This window comes from Apium graveolens, chromosome 8 (assembly GCF_009905375.1).
Source record: "Apium graveolens cultivar Ventura chromosome 8, ASM990537v1, whole genome shotgun sequence".
Classification (NCBI taxonomy): domain Eukaryota; kingdom Viridiplantae; phylum Streptophyta; class Magnoliopsida; order Apiales; family Apiaceae; genus Apium; species Apium graveolens.
Window position 1 is genome coordinate 171,228,381 of NC_133654.1, and position 17,104 is coordinate 171,245,484.

General features: G+C 37.3%; 1 non-coding gene across 1 annotated transcript; it reads right to left on the reverse strand.

Annotated features, from left to right (window-relative positions):
- Positions 1-6,650: 6,650 nt before the first annotated feature.
- Positions 6,651-6,757, reverse strand: LOC141681685 (small nucleolar RNA R71). Its single transcript, XR_012559111.1, has one exon. It is a non-coding gene; the product is annotated as a small nucleolar RNA R71 (small nucleolar RNA).
- Between the last annotated feature and the right edge of the window lie 10,347 nt (positions 6,758-17,104).

Below are 17,104 nucleotides of genomic sequence, written 5' to 3' on the forward strand. Positions count from 1 at the left end.
AGCTATGAAACACATTATTTGAGTGAGTATTGAAGGTGATATGGTAGTTTGAAGTTGCTGGTATTATTTTGGCAGAGAGCAAAATGAAGAAATGGAGAAATGGAAATGCTTCTTTAATTGCCTTGGAATTTGTGTGGTGTTTTGTTGCTTGATTAACAACTAACCTTGGTTTAGCTATAGTTTAAATGCTTGGCTAGAATTCATTTTTGACGAATAGCTAATTAAACATGCTTATGTCACCTTGATCATGTCATTTGCTACCACTTGTCCACACCTTGTGGTTTGATGATGTCATAATCCCTGGCTTCTTGTACAAGCTTGTCTCTTGGTCACTTATTGATTTTACGATTCGCTTATCTCTCGTTCTCGTCAATCGTTTGAGGGATCATATCCAGGACCACATTATTGGGCTTCTCTAAACCTTTCTTAATATTTTATATTCCTTTAATGATCTTCTCTTATAATCCTTGAATTAAAATCCTTTTAATAAAGTTACCTTATACTCAATTCTTTTGATATCTGGTGGATTTTCAGGAAAAATTAAAGTGTCCGGATTCGAATTCTGACGACCTTTACATACACTCATTTACTTTACGGAATACTAATACGATCTCAGAATTTCCATAACAGTACTCCTACATAACGTGGTCTGATAATTTTCCTTAATCAGCCTCATCAGCAAAAGTTACTACTCATCAAGGTTTCAAAAATTTCCAAAAATTGGGGTTATTACAAGCATGATAATAAACAAGGTCTTTATAAACTGAATAAAATCACAAAGTACGTTAACAAGAGTATTAGGTTCAACAACAAAGAAAATGAGCATCCAAGATTACAACTTAAGCAAAGAATCACAAGTAAAACAAGTTCTTTTTCTCCTTCATTGAATTTGTGCTATTAGGTCTTCTTCATGTCTTCTCCTTGCGCTCCATTATTAAAAACGTCTTTAAATACTAGCCCAAATATTCCAGAAGTCCAGAAGATCAATATTCTACTAGAAAAAGGATTCTGGAAAATCGACCAAGCGCGGCCGCCTTCAAGTACAGCGGAGCCTCTCCCAAGTGTAGCGCGGCCGCCCTGAGCTTCTGGATTTTTTTTAATTGCCTTCACTTGTTGGTTTCTTCGCGCACTCGACCAAGGCTCCATTCTAACACTCTTCCAAGCATAAATCATGCAACTTCCAATACTTCTTCCTTATTATTCCATGAAATGCAAAACACTACAAAAACACATCAAGTACACAAACAACTTGAGTACAAAACACCAATTCGAGCCTTTACGAAGCGCTCTAAGTGGATATAAATGTCACTTAACACACCCTTAAACTTGAATCGATTCTTGTCCTCAAGCATAACAGACTCAAAACTAGAAAATAAAAATGCATGAATGCAACTAATCATGAATGCAATGATCCCCTAAGAATAACTAAACCAACCAATGAGCAACATCTCAGGGAAATGCAATTATTCGCACAAAGTTCAATTAAATCCCACAAACCAACTCACAAGCCAGAAACGTGCGTGTGTGCAATTGCTTAACAGATATACTCTCGAAACTAGATCAATAATCATAACTCATCACTCGCCAAAACAATCGCAGGGTTATGAATACAATAAATGATAAACACAAAATGACTGAAAACACTTCAATTTTATCGGAGTTATACATGTATTCATGCTTTTATTGTTAACATATAACAAACACATATATGCTTATTTGATCATGCAATGAGCGAGGTCCACAAAAGATTTATGCAATAATACCCATGTAGCGAGCGTTAGGTTAGTGGATCCCAGACTATAAAAGCCTTAGGTCACTTGGAACAAATTCCCCTAGAACTTAATAACTCGAGTATTAAAGAGCCCACTCGTGATCAATTATACAGAACACATATTTTTTCTTTTTCTTTTCTTTTTTTTTCTCATTTTCTTTTCTTTTTTTCCTTTTTTTCAATTTCTCAGCGAGTGCGTTTCGCTTCATCTCGCTCAACCCTAGGCTACTAGCCATTTGACACCTAGCCATAACTAGTATTGAAATCCAATATTTTTCTCCAATATTCAAAATTCCATGTTATTTCGCCACTAAGAGAATATCATACATTCTAGACATAAATAAGTGATTAAACCTCGACAAAGAAATAAACCAAGATCATGATCTAGCACTCAAGCAACCTATAAGACTTAGTGAATATTTTCTTGTTTCTAGCATGCAAATCAATTCGCTAGGACTTAACATTCCTCTATACGACATTACTACACTCGAATCACAACACAAATTAATAGGAAAAGTAACCTAAGGGATCATGTTATAATGCAAATGTAACTATATGCAACATACTAACATGATAACAAATATGCAAAACAAAAACAAAAACAAACAACTACATGACAAATTTGCAAACTATATGAACTAAACTATCATGAATATGCAACTATATGCACTCACACACAAATATTCGTTAACTATCACCCCCAAACTTAAAAATTTCACTGTCCTCAGTGAAGGTAATAGTAAGGAATCAAGGCATACCTATTTGGAAGAAGAATCATCATCACCCTCTGCGGGTGGAGTGTCAAGAGGTGGGTACAAAGAATCCTCTCCAAAAACTGGCCATTGAATGTCAACCCCCGTGGCTCGGAAAGCTATACCCAATGCCTGAGTAAGATCCTGCGCAAACCTGCTATGCGACTTATACATCGCATCCATCCACCTTGTCAAATGCCTATACTGTGCCGAACCCAAACCAGCACTATCATCGGCCTCCTGCTGCGAAGAACTAGCTCCACCCATCTGATGTCTCCATGCTGCTCTACTTTCTTGAGCTATACCACCAGCATACATCTGATCGGCTGGCCAGCCACCCGGTAACTGATCATAAGTTTAACCAACTTCCTTCTCATTAGCCTTTCCACCTCCCCATTCTTGCATATTCAAAAGCGTAGAACTGTGAATGGGGGCGCTCGGTAACTAAATCTGCTCGTGTGCGGGCAAATGAACACCCACTACAACACAAAGCTTGGTCACAAGTGAGGCATAAGGGATGGACCCCGTAGTGCTTCCACATAAAAACCGCAGAATACCATGATGAATAACTGAACCGAGATCCACATAATCTCCCTGCAAAATCCCCCACAACAACTTCGCATGATCCACAGTCATATCATGCATGAAATGAAGGCATAATGTTTTCACAAATATAAGTGTTCCAAGCACAAGAAAACCTGTTCATGCATGAAGCAGGGAAGTTGACATACTCGTTTGATCCCCTCTTGAACTTACACTATGTCTCCAGGACACACAACGTAGCCACAATCAGATCCAAATCAAAATCATCCCCTGTCTTATTCACCCACTCCTCCTGAGTTGGATTTCTCACAGGTTGGTTGATAACCATGCGAATTGCCTCCGTACTGTATTCCATTGTGAACCCTCACGCCACTGAATACCCATTCTTCTAAGCTTTCGCGTTTGCATAAAACTCACGAACAACACTCATAGGCACAGTCGTGGGTGCCTCATAAAACGAAACCCATCCCATCTCCAAGATCATCTCAAGAAGCTTACCATCCTTACACGAGGGTAGAAAACCCCTCTCCTTCGCTATCATTTCGAAAAAACCTTGTGTACCCCTCTTCTACCGCCACAGTACCAAATCGAGGCCTCGCACCCCCCAACACTCGAAGTATCGGAAGAGACGGGGTCAGTGCTGCTACTGTCTTGATGGCGGGCTCTCTTGGGTGCCATTGGAATTGAATAAGTGAGATAAGAATAGTGTGTAGAGAGATTTAGGTTTTTAAGAATATGTAAAGTGATGGAGATGGATGTATGGAAGTGTATGTATATATAGATAATTAGAATTAGGTTTAAAATAGAAGTGGGATATAATTATAGGTTTAGTAGGGATAATGGGGGGTTTTAGGAGTAGAAATCGGCTAAAAGATATTGTAGAACTGATGTGGGAAACTTTGTTTTATTTTGATTTTCAGATTTTTTTAATTTTTTCTTCAGGGACTCAACGCAGCTGCCCCGCTTGGGAGCGCGGGCGCGCCGTGTTTCTGGAATTTCAGTGCGGCCGCCCCGCATCCCAGCGCGGGCGCACGTAGCTTTTGTTCTTTTAGCGCGGCCGCCCCGATTCCCAGCGCGGGCATGCCGTGCTTCTAGAAAAAACACCCTGTTTTTTATTTTTTTTGTCTTTTCTTTGATTTTCTTTCTGCTTTTCTTACTTACTATTGTTCAACAAGCTTGGGTTGCCTCCCAGGAAGCGCTTGGTTTACGTCCTTAGCTTGACGTGGAATTCCGAGATCAAGTTGCTAATAAGACAGCACTAACCACCTCACGGTTTTCCATATCTCCAAAGTAATGCTTCAAACACTGTCTATTTACCTTGAATGATTGGCCTAGATTATTCTCAAAAATCTCCACCGCTCCATATGGAAACACAGTTTTGACAACAACCGGCCCTACCATCCCGACTTCAATTTTCCAGGAAAAAGACGGAGATGAGAGTTGAACAAACGAACTTGTTGCCCTGGCACAAATGATTTAAGCATTGGACCCCTATTGTGCTACCTCTTGACTTACTCATTATACATTTTGTTGTTCTCATACGCTTGAAGTCGGAACTCGTCGAGTTCATTCAATTGAAGCATACTTTTCTTACCAACTGCAGTCAGATCAAGGTTAAGTTTCTTTAAAGCCCAATATGCCTTGTGTTCTAGATCCATAGGCAAATGACATCCTTTACCATAAACCAATTGAAACGGTGACATGCCTAGAGGAGTCTTGAATGTTGTTCGATATGCCCAAACAACTTCATCCAGCTTCAAAGACCAATCCTTTCTCGATGGACATATAACTTTCTCTAGAATACGCTTGATCTCTCTGTTAAATACCTCATCTTGACCATTAGTCTGAGAATGGTAGGGTGTAGCAATGTGATGATTCACATTATATCTCTGCATCATAGCAGTGAAATTGCGATTGCAGAAATGCGATCCCTCATCACTGATTATGACCCTTGGAGTTCCAAATCTTGTGAATATATGCTTGTGAAGAAAATTGAGCACTACCTTCACATTATTTTTTGGAAAAGCTTTAACTTCCACCCATTTTGATACATAATCTATTGCTAACAAGATATATTGATTGTTGCACGATGAGACAAATGGCCCTATGAAGTCAATTCCCCAAACATCGAAGACCTTAACCTCGAGAAGCACATTAAGAGGCATCTCGTCTCTCTTTGACATATTACCAACACGCTGGCATCGATCACACTTCAAAATGAACTGATGTGCATCCTTAAACAATGTAGGCTAGAAGAATCCTGCTTGAAGGATACAAGCTGTTATCTTTTCATTCATCCGTCGACTAGTGATTGTATCTCGACGGATGTGCTTAATAGCAGTCATCCGCTGAAACTCTCAACTACTACCTCGACGAATGTTTATCCGTTGAACATCACTGCACCACTTCAATTTTCAACAATAGCTACACGTGCAGATGATCTAGTAGTTGTGCAATCACTATTAGGATTGAGGGAAGGGAGTGAACGGAGTGAGAGGTTGAGTTGCTCTCAGGAAAAAGGAGAGGAAAAGAGTGAAAATATGCAAGCTATTTCTTCCATCTTGGCAAAAGTGAGTGAGTGGAGTCCCGCCTTAGTAGGTGAAGGTGAGGGTGTGAGGGTGGGAAACTATATTATCTGATTAGTTATCATCACCATTGCATGCTAAGGTTAAGAATAATGACTTTGAATAAAGTATTTAATGAAGTTAAAATCCCATGTTTGTCTCATATAGTAATTTAATCACTTTTAATCTCTTAGTTAATTGCATGTTAGTTAATTCTTAGTTATAAACTATCTCAACTTGTTATTGTCTTAGCATTGAGCGATAACCATATCATTGTTGCATAAGTGCTTAATCTTAAATTAACCAAAAGAGTCTATGTGGGTACGAATCTGATTTACATCCTATACTACATGCGAACGCGTATACTTGCATGAATTTTAGCGCGTGTTTTCATCCTAACAAGTTTTTGGCGCCGCTGCCGGGGACTCGGTGTTAAATTTTAGTTTATGTGCTTATCATCAGTGGTCGTTAAAGTTCATTGACTCGGATATTTTACTTACTTGGGTACTTGTTGTATTTCAGGTACTCTAGAGGGCATGTATGCGAACACGTTATCAATCTCGTAAAGAAGCACTGGAAGGAGTTGAAGAGTTAAAGAAGTTTTTAAAGAAGTTAAGAAAGTTGAAGAAGAAGCTATCATTAAAATGGGAGATCAAGCAGCGAATCTAAAGGCTTTGATGGATTATTCTCAGGAAAAGATCAATGACATTCGGTCTAGCATTATCAGACCAGCCATTTCGGCTAACACCTTTGAAATCAAGTTGAGCACGATTAAGATGATACAGAATTCAGTTCAGTTTGAGGGTTCTCCTATAGAAGATCCCAACATGCACATCAGATATTTTATAGAGATCTGCGACACTTTCAAGTTCAATGGAGTTTCTGAAGATGCTATAAAGCTGAGCCTTTTCCCATTCTCTCTAAGGGATAAAGTTAAGTGCACCAGCAGGTTCTATCACAAAATGGGAGGATCTTGCTCAAAAGTTTCTAACTAAATTCTTCCCTATGGTGAAGACAGCTGCAATCGAGAATGCTCTTACTTAATTTGCGCAGCAATCAGGAGAATCTTTGTGTGAGGCTTGGGATAACTACAAGGAGATGTTTAGGAAGTGTCTTCATCATGGCATGCCTGATTGGATGATCATAAATTTCTTTTACAATGGTTTGGGAACACAGTCTAGACCCATGCTCGATGCAGCGTCAGGTGGAGCCTTATGGGCTAAGAGCTAAGTTGATGCTTATGAGTTGATTGAACTGATGGCTGCTAATAAATCCCAGAACCTAACTCTGAGAATGCCTCAAGGGAAGGTAGCAGGAGTTCTGGAAGTGGATACAGCTACTGCTATAGCTGCTCAGCTTCAGGCTTTAACGATGAAGGTGGATTCTTTGGCTAATTATGGAGTTAATCAGATCACAAGTGTTTGTGAGATTTGTGTAGGTGCGCATGAGACTGAGCATTGTGCTATTTCTAGTGAATCAGCTCAGTTTGTATGCAACTTTCAGAGGTCACAATAACCAGCTCCAGCCACTTATCATCCCAACACCCGTAATCATCCTAACTTTAGCTGGAGCAATAATCAGAATACGGTGCAACAGCCTTATCAGCAGTATGCAGCAAATCAATTCAACCCTCCTTGTTTTCAAAAACCGCAATATGCACCAAGACAACAACTCCAACTTCAGCAACTACCATATGTAGGTACAAATCAATCTAATGAAAAATCTAAATTGGAGGAGTTAAGGCTCATGTGCAAGAGCCAAACGGTTTTTATCAAGACTTTAGAGAATCAAGTTGGATAAATTCCCAATACTTTGTTGAATCGATAACCTGGTACACTCCCTAGTGACATAGAAGTTCCAGGAAAGAGGGAAGCCAAAGAGCAGGTTAAGGAAATTACATTGAGGTCTGGCAAGGTTGCGAACCCCGAAAAATCTCAAGTTCGAGAATCTAAAGTTGTTGAAGAAGATGTGCAGAAGGAAACAGAGGTGGAACCAAGGAAGAAAGCTGTTGTCAATGTGGCGCCCTCCAAACCCAGGTCAGAAGTTTAGGGTCCACACACACCTTATTTATAACCTGCTTATAATAATAATAAAGATAATAATAATATGCAGTGACCCTACTTACCAACCACCACAGACCGCAACAGGTTAAAGTATGCACACAAGCCAAACACACTATTATATTACAAACATTCAAATCCCAACTATTCCAAACTCAAAACTGAGTATTAAACATTATTACAAACTTTTACAGACTTAAATTATCCCAAAAGAAGCCTACTAGCTCAGCTCAATCAACCTGAACCCCTAGCTCTCGCGCTGGATTGGGGATCCTCGGTACCAACCGGTTCCTTCTTAACTGGAAAAGAACAGAAACAATATTGCACAAATGAGCTCACTAGCTCAGCAAGTCATAATGATAAAACTGAGAATAATGATCATCAAGTGAATATGGTTATGATATCAAGTAAATAATGGATTATGATTTAGAATTGGATACTATATTTTTATTTTAAAAACCAAGGTTAGGCTGCTGATCAGACACGCACTAACCCCGAGCAAAGCACACATCATTGCTCTAACTACTGGATCCAAGGCACACATTGGCCTAACTTGACCATTATATGGTCTGAACACGAATCTGGTCCACAATTTTATGAAACAATCAATTTCTAACATAATAACAGAATAAACAATAATAAACAATAACCAGAATCATTAACAATATTTGATGTTCCATAATGAAATGGTTTTAATCTGCATAAGGATCAAAAGAGTATTTTCAAAGTTTGGGTGCTAGGTAATGAAAGAATTTGATAACAATGAATCAATGTTTCAGGGTTTCAAGGATTTGGTCTTTCAAAGCATAAAATACAAAGATTTGAATGTGTAAGCAATCTGGTTCAGTGTTTAATATTTAGTTTGTATGTATTTGTGGAGTAGTATCATATACTTGAGGTTCGTGTTTGGGTATACAACAATCCATGGTCTAGAAAGAGTCAGGTTACGACTCAAGATCAATAACTGGAATCAAGGTTTAGGGTACAGTGCTTCAAAGCACTTGCAATATAAAACAGGAATATCAATCACGACAATATCCCGAGAAAGTTTAGAACACTTGCCTGGTATTAGCTTACTATACTGCACTCGCTTCCAATCTCAACCGTCTTACTCCTCAACTCCCTATTTCCTTTCCTACGTCTTGTCTCTTCTGCTCACATATCATAAGCATCTATCAATATTTAACTCATAGGATTCTATTCAACATATACTTCTATCTACCCTTCGTTTTATCCAAATCCGATTAACGAATTGAAAGTTACGCAATAAACAGAAAACATTAAATATATAAACCGACAGTCAACCAACATATCATATATAACACATAGTACGTCACATAATCAATGGCATATCATTTCTAAAGACATTTCGGGTCATAAATAGGCTTTCTGGTATTTAAAACGATTTTTAAAACATTTTTTGGAATTAAAACGGGTCGTTGGATCAATTTCGGGGTAACAAACAGGGTTCAGTTGGCCAATTCTGGCTCCGAAACAATTTTATAATAATTATCGAGCCTTGAAAATAATTTAGAATAATATTTTAAAGCTCGAAACTATTTTTCAGAATTTTTAAATCATTTTTAAATAATTAAATCTAATTAAATAATTAACTAAAATCAATTAATAATTAATTAAATCAATTAATCAATTAATTTTCGAATTAATTGACCAATTAATCAATTAAAATTAACTGAAATTAATTAACTAATTATTTCACATTTATTTTTGAATTAAAAATAATTTTCAGAATTAAAATAATAATTTTTAGAATTTTCAGAAATTAAAAATGAATTTTCATAATAAAAATAAAGAGGAAATATGATTTTTAAACATTTTTAAAACAGGAATCCTAAATTTGCAAAGTCTGGAAACTTCAGGGACCTAACTGTATCGTTTTTAAAACTACAGGGGCCTGTTTGCAATTTTGCCAGCCCCGCCGTCGACTTCGCCGGAGTGTGGCCGGAGAACACGATTCCGGCCACCTCAGGCCAACAAACTGTGCAGGTCACAACTACACTTCACCAGGAACATATTCATACAAACAAATCATTCTAATCATTCCTGTTCTGGCCGGAAATTGCCCAAGAACATCGCCGGTTTCCGGCGAACATCGTAAACCTTCAAAACACAACTCCCTTCGATTCACTAATCCTCTATTAACGAGCAATATATCAATCGATTGCAAATTTCATAAGGAAAACAACCCACTATAAATCATTAGCTAATAACCCCTAAATCAAAAACCCCCAAATTTAAATTGAAAACATTCATACAGGTTATAAACCCTAATTTTAAAATTCGAAAATTAAACTCAAATTTGAACATGTTATTGAACTCCAAATCACACGTATAATATACCAAAATCATCAAGAAAACAAGCTCTACAACATGCAATCATCAAATCATACAAACAATCATCCGAACAAAAATTCATATTTTTAATCAAAATAATTCGAAATTTAATAAAAATATATAAAATTAACCTTTGATTATGCAGTAAAACAGGTTATGGAATCTGATAGAGCTCCCGTTTATCGAAAATACGGGTTTTATTGATTTACCGAAACGAATATTGTATCGAAAATGTTGCGTCGGGATCCGCGCAGAACAAACCGTACGCCGGATCGAAAAAGTCGAAACATGGAATATGCTCGGAATATTATAATTAGGTTAGGAAGGAGTTCTCGGAAGAGTTTCAGGTTCCAAAAACGTAACAATGAATTAGGTTGGTTCCCGTTTTTATAAAATAGATTTTAAATGCTCGGAAAAAGATTTTATAAATTTCATATGATCTTTATAAATCCATAAATCAACATAAAAATAATTCAGAAGATATGATAATTATCTATATTTTATTTTGGACATATAAAAATTAAAATACTCAATTAATATTATTTTTGAATATCCAAATACAAATAACACTTAACAATTAATTCACAGAATAGATACTGAACACACATAATATTTATTTAATTAGCAAAAATTGTTACACGATATATCCCGGATATTACATCCTTCCCCCCTTAAAAGGATTCTGTCCTCAGAATCTCCTAAGAAAACAAATGAGGATACTTTTCTCTCGTATCACTTTCTAACTCCTAGGTTGACTCTTCAACCTTTGGGTTTCTCCACAATACTCTTACTAACTTTACCACTTTATGTCTCAATACTTTCTCTCTTTCTTCTAGAATCTCTATCGGACTCTCTACATATGATAAATCTGCCTGAAGCTCTATTGGCTCATATTCTATTACATGTCTGGAATCTGGATTGTACTTCTTAAGCATTAATACGTGAAAAACATTGTGAATGTGCTCCATGTGCGGTGGTAACGCCAATTCGTAAGCTACCTTGCCAACGCGTTTTAGGATCTCAAAAGGTCCAACATATCTTGGGCTTAGCTTTCCTTTCTTCCCAAACCTCGTTAGTCATTTCCATGGTGATACTTTCAGTAATACCAAACTTCCTTCTTCAAATTCCATGTCTTTCCTTGACTGGTCTGCATATTTCCTCTAACGATCTTGTGCGGCTATTAATCTCTTCTGGATAATTTCAACAATTTCCTTTGTCTGCTGCACCAATTCAGGTCCAAGTATTTTGCGTTTTCCTACTTCGTCCCAATGCACTGGAGATCTACATTTGGGTCCATAAAGGGCTTCATAGGGTGGCATCCCAATACTGGTATGATAACTGTTGTTATAAGCAAACTCTACCAGAGGTAAATGCTCGTCCCAACTTCCTTTAAAATTAATAGCACAAACACGCAACATGTCCTCGATTGTCTGGATCGTTCTTTCACTTTGGCCATCCGTCTGGGGGTGACAGGCCGTACTCATATTCAGTCTTGTTCCCAAACATTCTTGAAAACTCTTCCAAAATCTTGAATTAAACCTTGGATCTCGATCAGATACAATAGATACAGGAACTCCATGACGAACTACAATTTCCTTCAGGTACATATGGACCAACTTGTCGGGCGAAAATCTTTCATTTATAGGCAGAAAATGAGCTGACTTGGTAAGTCTATCCACTATAACCCAAATGGCATTATGATCAGCCCTTGTCCTTGGTAATCCAACTATGAAATCTATGGTAATATGTTCCCACTTCCACTCTGGAATCTCCAATGGCTGTAGCAATCCACTTGGTCTCTGATGCTCTGCTTTAACTCTCTGACAGGTATAACATTTGCTAACCCATTCCACAATTTCCCTCTTCATATCTGGCCACCAATAATTCTCCTTTAAATCCTTGTACATTTTGGTACTCCCTGGGTGGATGGAATATCTTGAACTATGTGCCTCTTGTAAAATTTCATTCTTTAACTCCATCACCGGTGGAATCCAAATTCTAGATGAAAACCTCAGAATACCTTGATCATCCTTTTGCGTACATAATTCTTCACCTACCAAACGATTTAAATCTTGATCCATTACATCTTCCTGACATTTCTTTATTTTCTCCAATAACTCTGGTTGGAAAGTCATACTGTATACTTTCGCTTCCTCAGGCTTGCAAACTCTAATCTCCAATTCTAATTTCTGAAATTCCTTATATATCTCTTCAGGTACTGATAACTCATTTAACCTTTCCTTCCGACTTAACGCGTCTGCTACAACGTTCGCCTTACCGGGATGATAATTAATCAAGCAGTCGTAATCCTTGATCAATTCTAACCATCTCCTTTGCCTCATATTAAGTTCCTTCTGTGTGAATATGTACTTTACGCTTTTGTGATCCGTGAAAATCTCGCACTTTTCTCCATACAGATAATGTCTCCAAATTTTCAAAGCGAAAACTGTGGCTGCTAGCTCCAAATCATGAGTAGGATACTTTTGTTCATGTGGTTTCAATTGCCTTGACGCATACGCAATCACCTTTTCGTGCTACATTAAAACACATCCTAGTCCTTTGTGAGAAGCATCGCTAAAAATTACGAAATTCCCTTGATCGTATGGAAGTGACAAAACAGGTGTCGTGATTAATCTCCGCTTTAACTCCTGAAAACTTTCTTCGCACTTGTCGTTCCATATAAACTTTTCATTCTTTCGTGTAAGCTTTGTCAATGGTGTTGCAATCCTTGAGAAATTCTGAACGAATTGTCGATAATATCCTGCCAATCCCAAGAAACTTCTTACCTCAGTGGGTGTTCTCGGTCTCTCCCAATTCGTAATTGCCTCGATCTTTGTCGGGTCCACTTTGATCCCTTCATTACTGACTATGTGTCCTAAGAACTGAACTTCCTATAGCCAAAATTCACACTTCGAGAATTTAGCATATAACTTCTTTTTCCTTAAAATCTCCAAAGCTGTCCTCAAATGTTCCGCATGATCCTCTTCCGTCTTTGAATAAATTAAAATATCGTCTATAAACACAATAACAAACTTATCCAAATACTCCTTGAAAATTTTGTTCATCAGGTCCATAAATGCCGCTGGGGCATTGGTCAATCCAAAAGACATCACTAAAAACTTGTAATGTCCATACCTTGTTCTGAAAGCTGTCTTTGGTATATCTTCTGGCTTGATCTTTAGTTGATGATATCCCGATCTTAAATCAATTTTGGAGAAGTACTTGGCTCCCTTCAACTGGTCAAACAGATCGTCAATTCTGGGTAACGGATACTTATTCTTGATTGTAAGCTTGTTGAGCTCCCTATAGTCGATACACAGTCTCATGCTTCCATCTTTCTTTTTGACAAATAATACCGGGGCTCCCCACGGGAATACGCTGGGTCTGATTACTCCTTTCTCTAACAACTCCTGCAATTGCTTCGCTAGCTCTTTCATCTCAACAGGCGCCATTCTGTACGGGGCCTTGGATACTGGTTCTGTTCCAGGTGCTAAGTCGATCGAAAATTCAATTTCTCTATCTGGAGGAAGTCCTGGTAACTCGTCAGGAAACATGTCTGGAAATTCATTCACAACTGGAATATCTTCAAGTTTTGTTGGTTCTTGACTTCTGTCAATCACATATGCTATGAAATGCTCACATCTTTTTCGTAGTAACTTCTTGGCTTGAATCATCGTTAAGAACTTCTTTACTTATTTCTGACCCTTGACCGTTACTATTCTTTCATCTGGCATCTTCACCATTACCTTCTTATTTCGATAATCTATCCGGGCATCATGCTTAGATAACCAATCCATCCATAATATAACGTCAAATTCTCCTAACTCAAATGGTATCAAATCTACACAAAACTTTCTACCAGAAATCTCAATCTCACAATTCCCACAAACTTGATTAACAGATACACGTTCTTGATTTGCTAATTCCACAGTCATTATTTCATTTAAACACTCAACTGGATAATTTAACTTACCAACAAAATCTTGTGAAACAAACGATCGGGTTGCTCCCGAATCTATTAACACTTTGGCACATAAAGAATTCACATTAAGCGTACCTGCCATGACATCCGTATCCTGGATAGCATCTTTCACAGACATATCAAAAACTCTAGCCCTTGGAGTCTCATTCACTGTTGGGGTAGATCCCATAATTCTTAATGCATTACTAACTGGGGTTGGTGTCTTGCAATCCCTGGCCATATGTCCTGGCTTCCCACATTTAAAGCACGTAAATCCAATGGCTGGAACCTTTTGTTGGATTTTAAACGCAGCGGGGCGTGGAAAAATACTTTTACACATACAAAATCCAAATAAAAGCATATAAATCGTGAATAAAAATTCGAGGGATCGAATCTAACCTTTAAAAATAATTCAGAGACAACGATCAGAGATCCTTAGCAGTTGCTCCTCAAGTGTGAAGCACTCCACCGGTATCCACCAAGAAAACGATGTTAAGGAGGAGGAAGGAGGTGGAGAGAATTGGGTTTTCCAAACTTTTTGGGTTTTCGGGTTCGATGGGGTTAGAATAAAATAGGGTCTATAATAGTGTATTTATAGGCAAAATTTTCAGCTGAAATTTTCCCATAAATAATATTATTATTATCCCATTTATTATTCTCATTAATAATTAAAACACCTTTTAATTATTAATCCTTTTTCTAAACACTTTAGAAATAATTCTCTCTTGATTTAATTTCCAAAAATTAAATCCTTAATTAATAATATTAAGAACTTTTCTTAATTAATTTATAATCAATTAAATCTTATTTAATCAATTATTAAATTTTCCAATTAATTATTTATTTCATAAATAAATAATTATTAGCCATTATTAATTAATTCCTCCACCAATAAATCATTCTCTTTTTATGCTGTGACCCTGTAGGTTCAATATTAAGCCGGTAGTAGAAATAAATAATAATAAAACTATTTTATCATTATTTATATAAATTCTCTAATTTATTAAATATGATTAATTAATTAATCACATTTATTCTACATCGTGAGTGATGCTTCTCAACATATCGCGACTATCCGGATAATATGAATTCACTGCTTAGAATACCAAGAACCTGTCAGTGAATAGTTACCGTACAATAAACTCCTTCTACCCTACAATGTCCCGATTAAATACAAGGCATGGATCTCGTGTCAAGCCTATCTAATTCAATCACCTGCTTACCATTTACTATGCGTAGTTCTATGCAAATTAGAAACTCCTTTCTAATTTCATTCACTTTGGCCAGAGATTCCTGAACTAACATAAGTGGATCAGCCTTGAACATTCGCTTCCTTCACTGGAAGGGGTAGATCCTTTATTGATTATACACTATCTTCGTGTACAAATTCCTATACCCAGAAGAGCCCTAATAATTGTCTTTGGAGACTAAGAACTAAACCAAAGCATAGTTCATTGTACACAAGATGACTATGATGACCTCAAGTCTAAGGATACTTGTACAACTATCACTAAGCGAACAACTGCTGACACGTGAGTGAACTCCATCAGTTGTTCAGCTGTGCGAGTCATGTTCAGTGAACTTATTCCATAATAAGCACCTACATACTAGCTATAGTGTCACCACACAAATGTCTATGAGAACAGACATCCTTCATAATGAAGCAAGCATAGTATGTACCGATCTTTGCAGATCCTATGATCAGGAACTATTTAAGTTTAGAGTTTTCATCTTTTTAGGTCTCACTATTATGATCTCATCATAATCCATAAAAAGCTTTACTCTAAACTATGGTATATCTTATTTAAACACTTAAATAGATAGAGCCCGTAACAAAACAAGTCTTTATTAATATCAATGAAATCAAAACAGATTACATAATAGTTATTCCTAAATCCTAATACATGATTGGACTTAGGACATATTCCTTTCAATCTCCCACTTGTACTAAAGCCAATCACTCTGGTATCTAATACCCATCTCATCTTTATGACGATCAAAGTGACTTTCAAAAAGTAGCTTTGTGAGTGGGTCTGCTATGTTGTTATGTGTCTCAACTCTATTTCAATACAATATAAGAAATGTTATCGCGCTCCCAGTAACCCTTTTGTAGACGCATGGTTCATCTACGTTTTTGATAAAATCAAACTCTTTGATTGTCTCATCAAAACGAATGTTCCATTTACGAGAAGCTTGCTTTAAACCACATATGGTTCGCAATGGCTTACACACTAGGTTTTCATTTCTCTTGGAAATAAAACCACCTGGCTAATTGCCAGATCTCATAGTCGTAGTAAGCAACAATCGCAAGCAAAATCCGAACTGATTTTAACAGGGCTACAGGCAAAAAGTTTCATCAAAGTCAATCCATTGCCTTTGTTTGAATCCTTTTTCCAAAAGCCTGGCCTTAAAGGTCTCCACCTGGCCATCTGCTATAATCTATCTTTTGTATACCTTATACATAGATTCCATTCTGGATTTCATGGCACTATGCCATTTCTCTGAGTCAACACTACTCATAGCCTCATTATAGGTCACAGGGTCGTCATCATCAATGATCGACAACTCATTGTCATTCTCAATGACAAGGCCATATTACCTCTCAGGTTGGCGAGACACTCTCCCTGATCTATGAATGGGCTGTTCCACAAAAGGTTGTTCAGTCAGAACAGGTGTTTCCACTTGATCCGTAGTAGTTTGTGCTTCTTGAACTTCATCAAGTTCAATTTTGCTCCCACTGTTTCCTTCAAGGATAAACTCATTTTCCAAGAAGGTAGCATGTCTGGAGACAAACACCCGATGATCGGTGTAAAAGTAATACCCTAAAGTCTCTTTAGGATATCCCACAAAACTACATTTTACGGATCGATATTCCAGCTTATCTGGGTCAACTTACTTGACATAAACTGGACATCCCCAAATCTTAACGTGTTTAAGACTCGGTTTCCTTTCTTTCCATATCTCATACGGAGTTTGAGGAACAGATTTGGAAGGCACCTTGTTCAGTAAATATGCTGAGGTTTCCAATGCATAACCCCATAGGAATACTGGAAGATTTGCATAGCTCATCATGGACCGAACTATGTCTAACAAAGTTC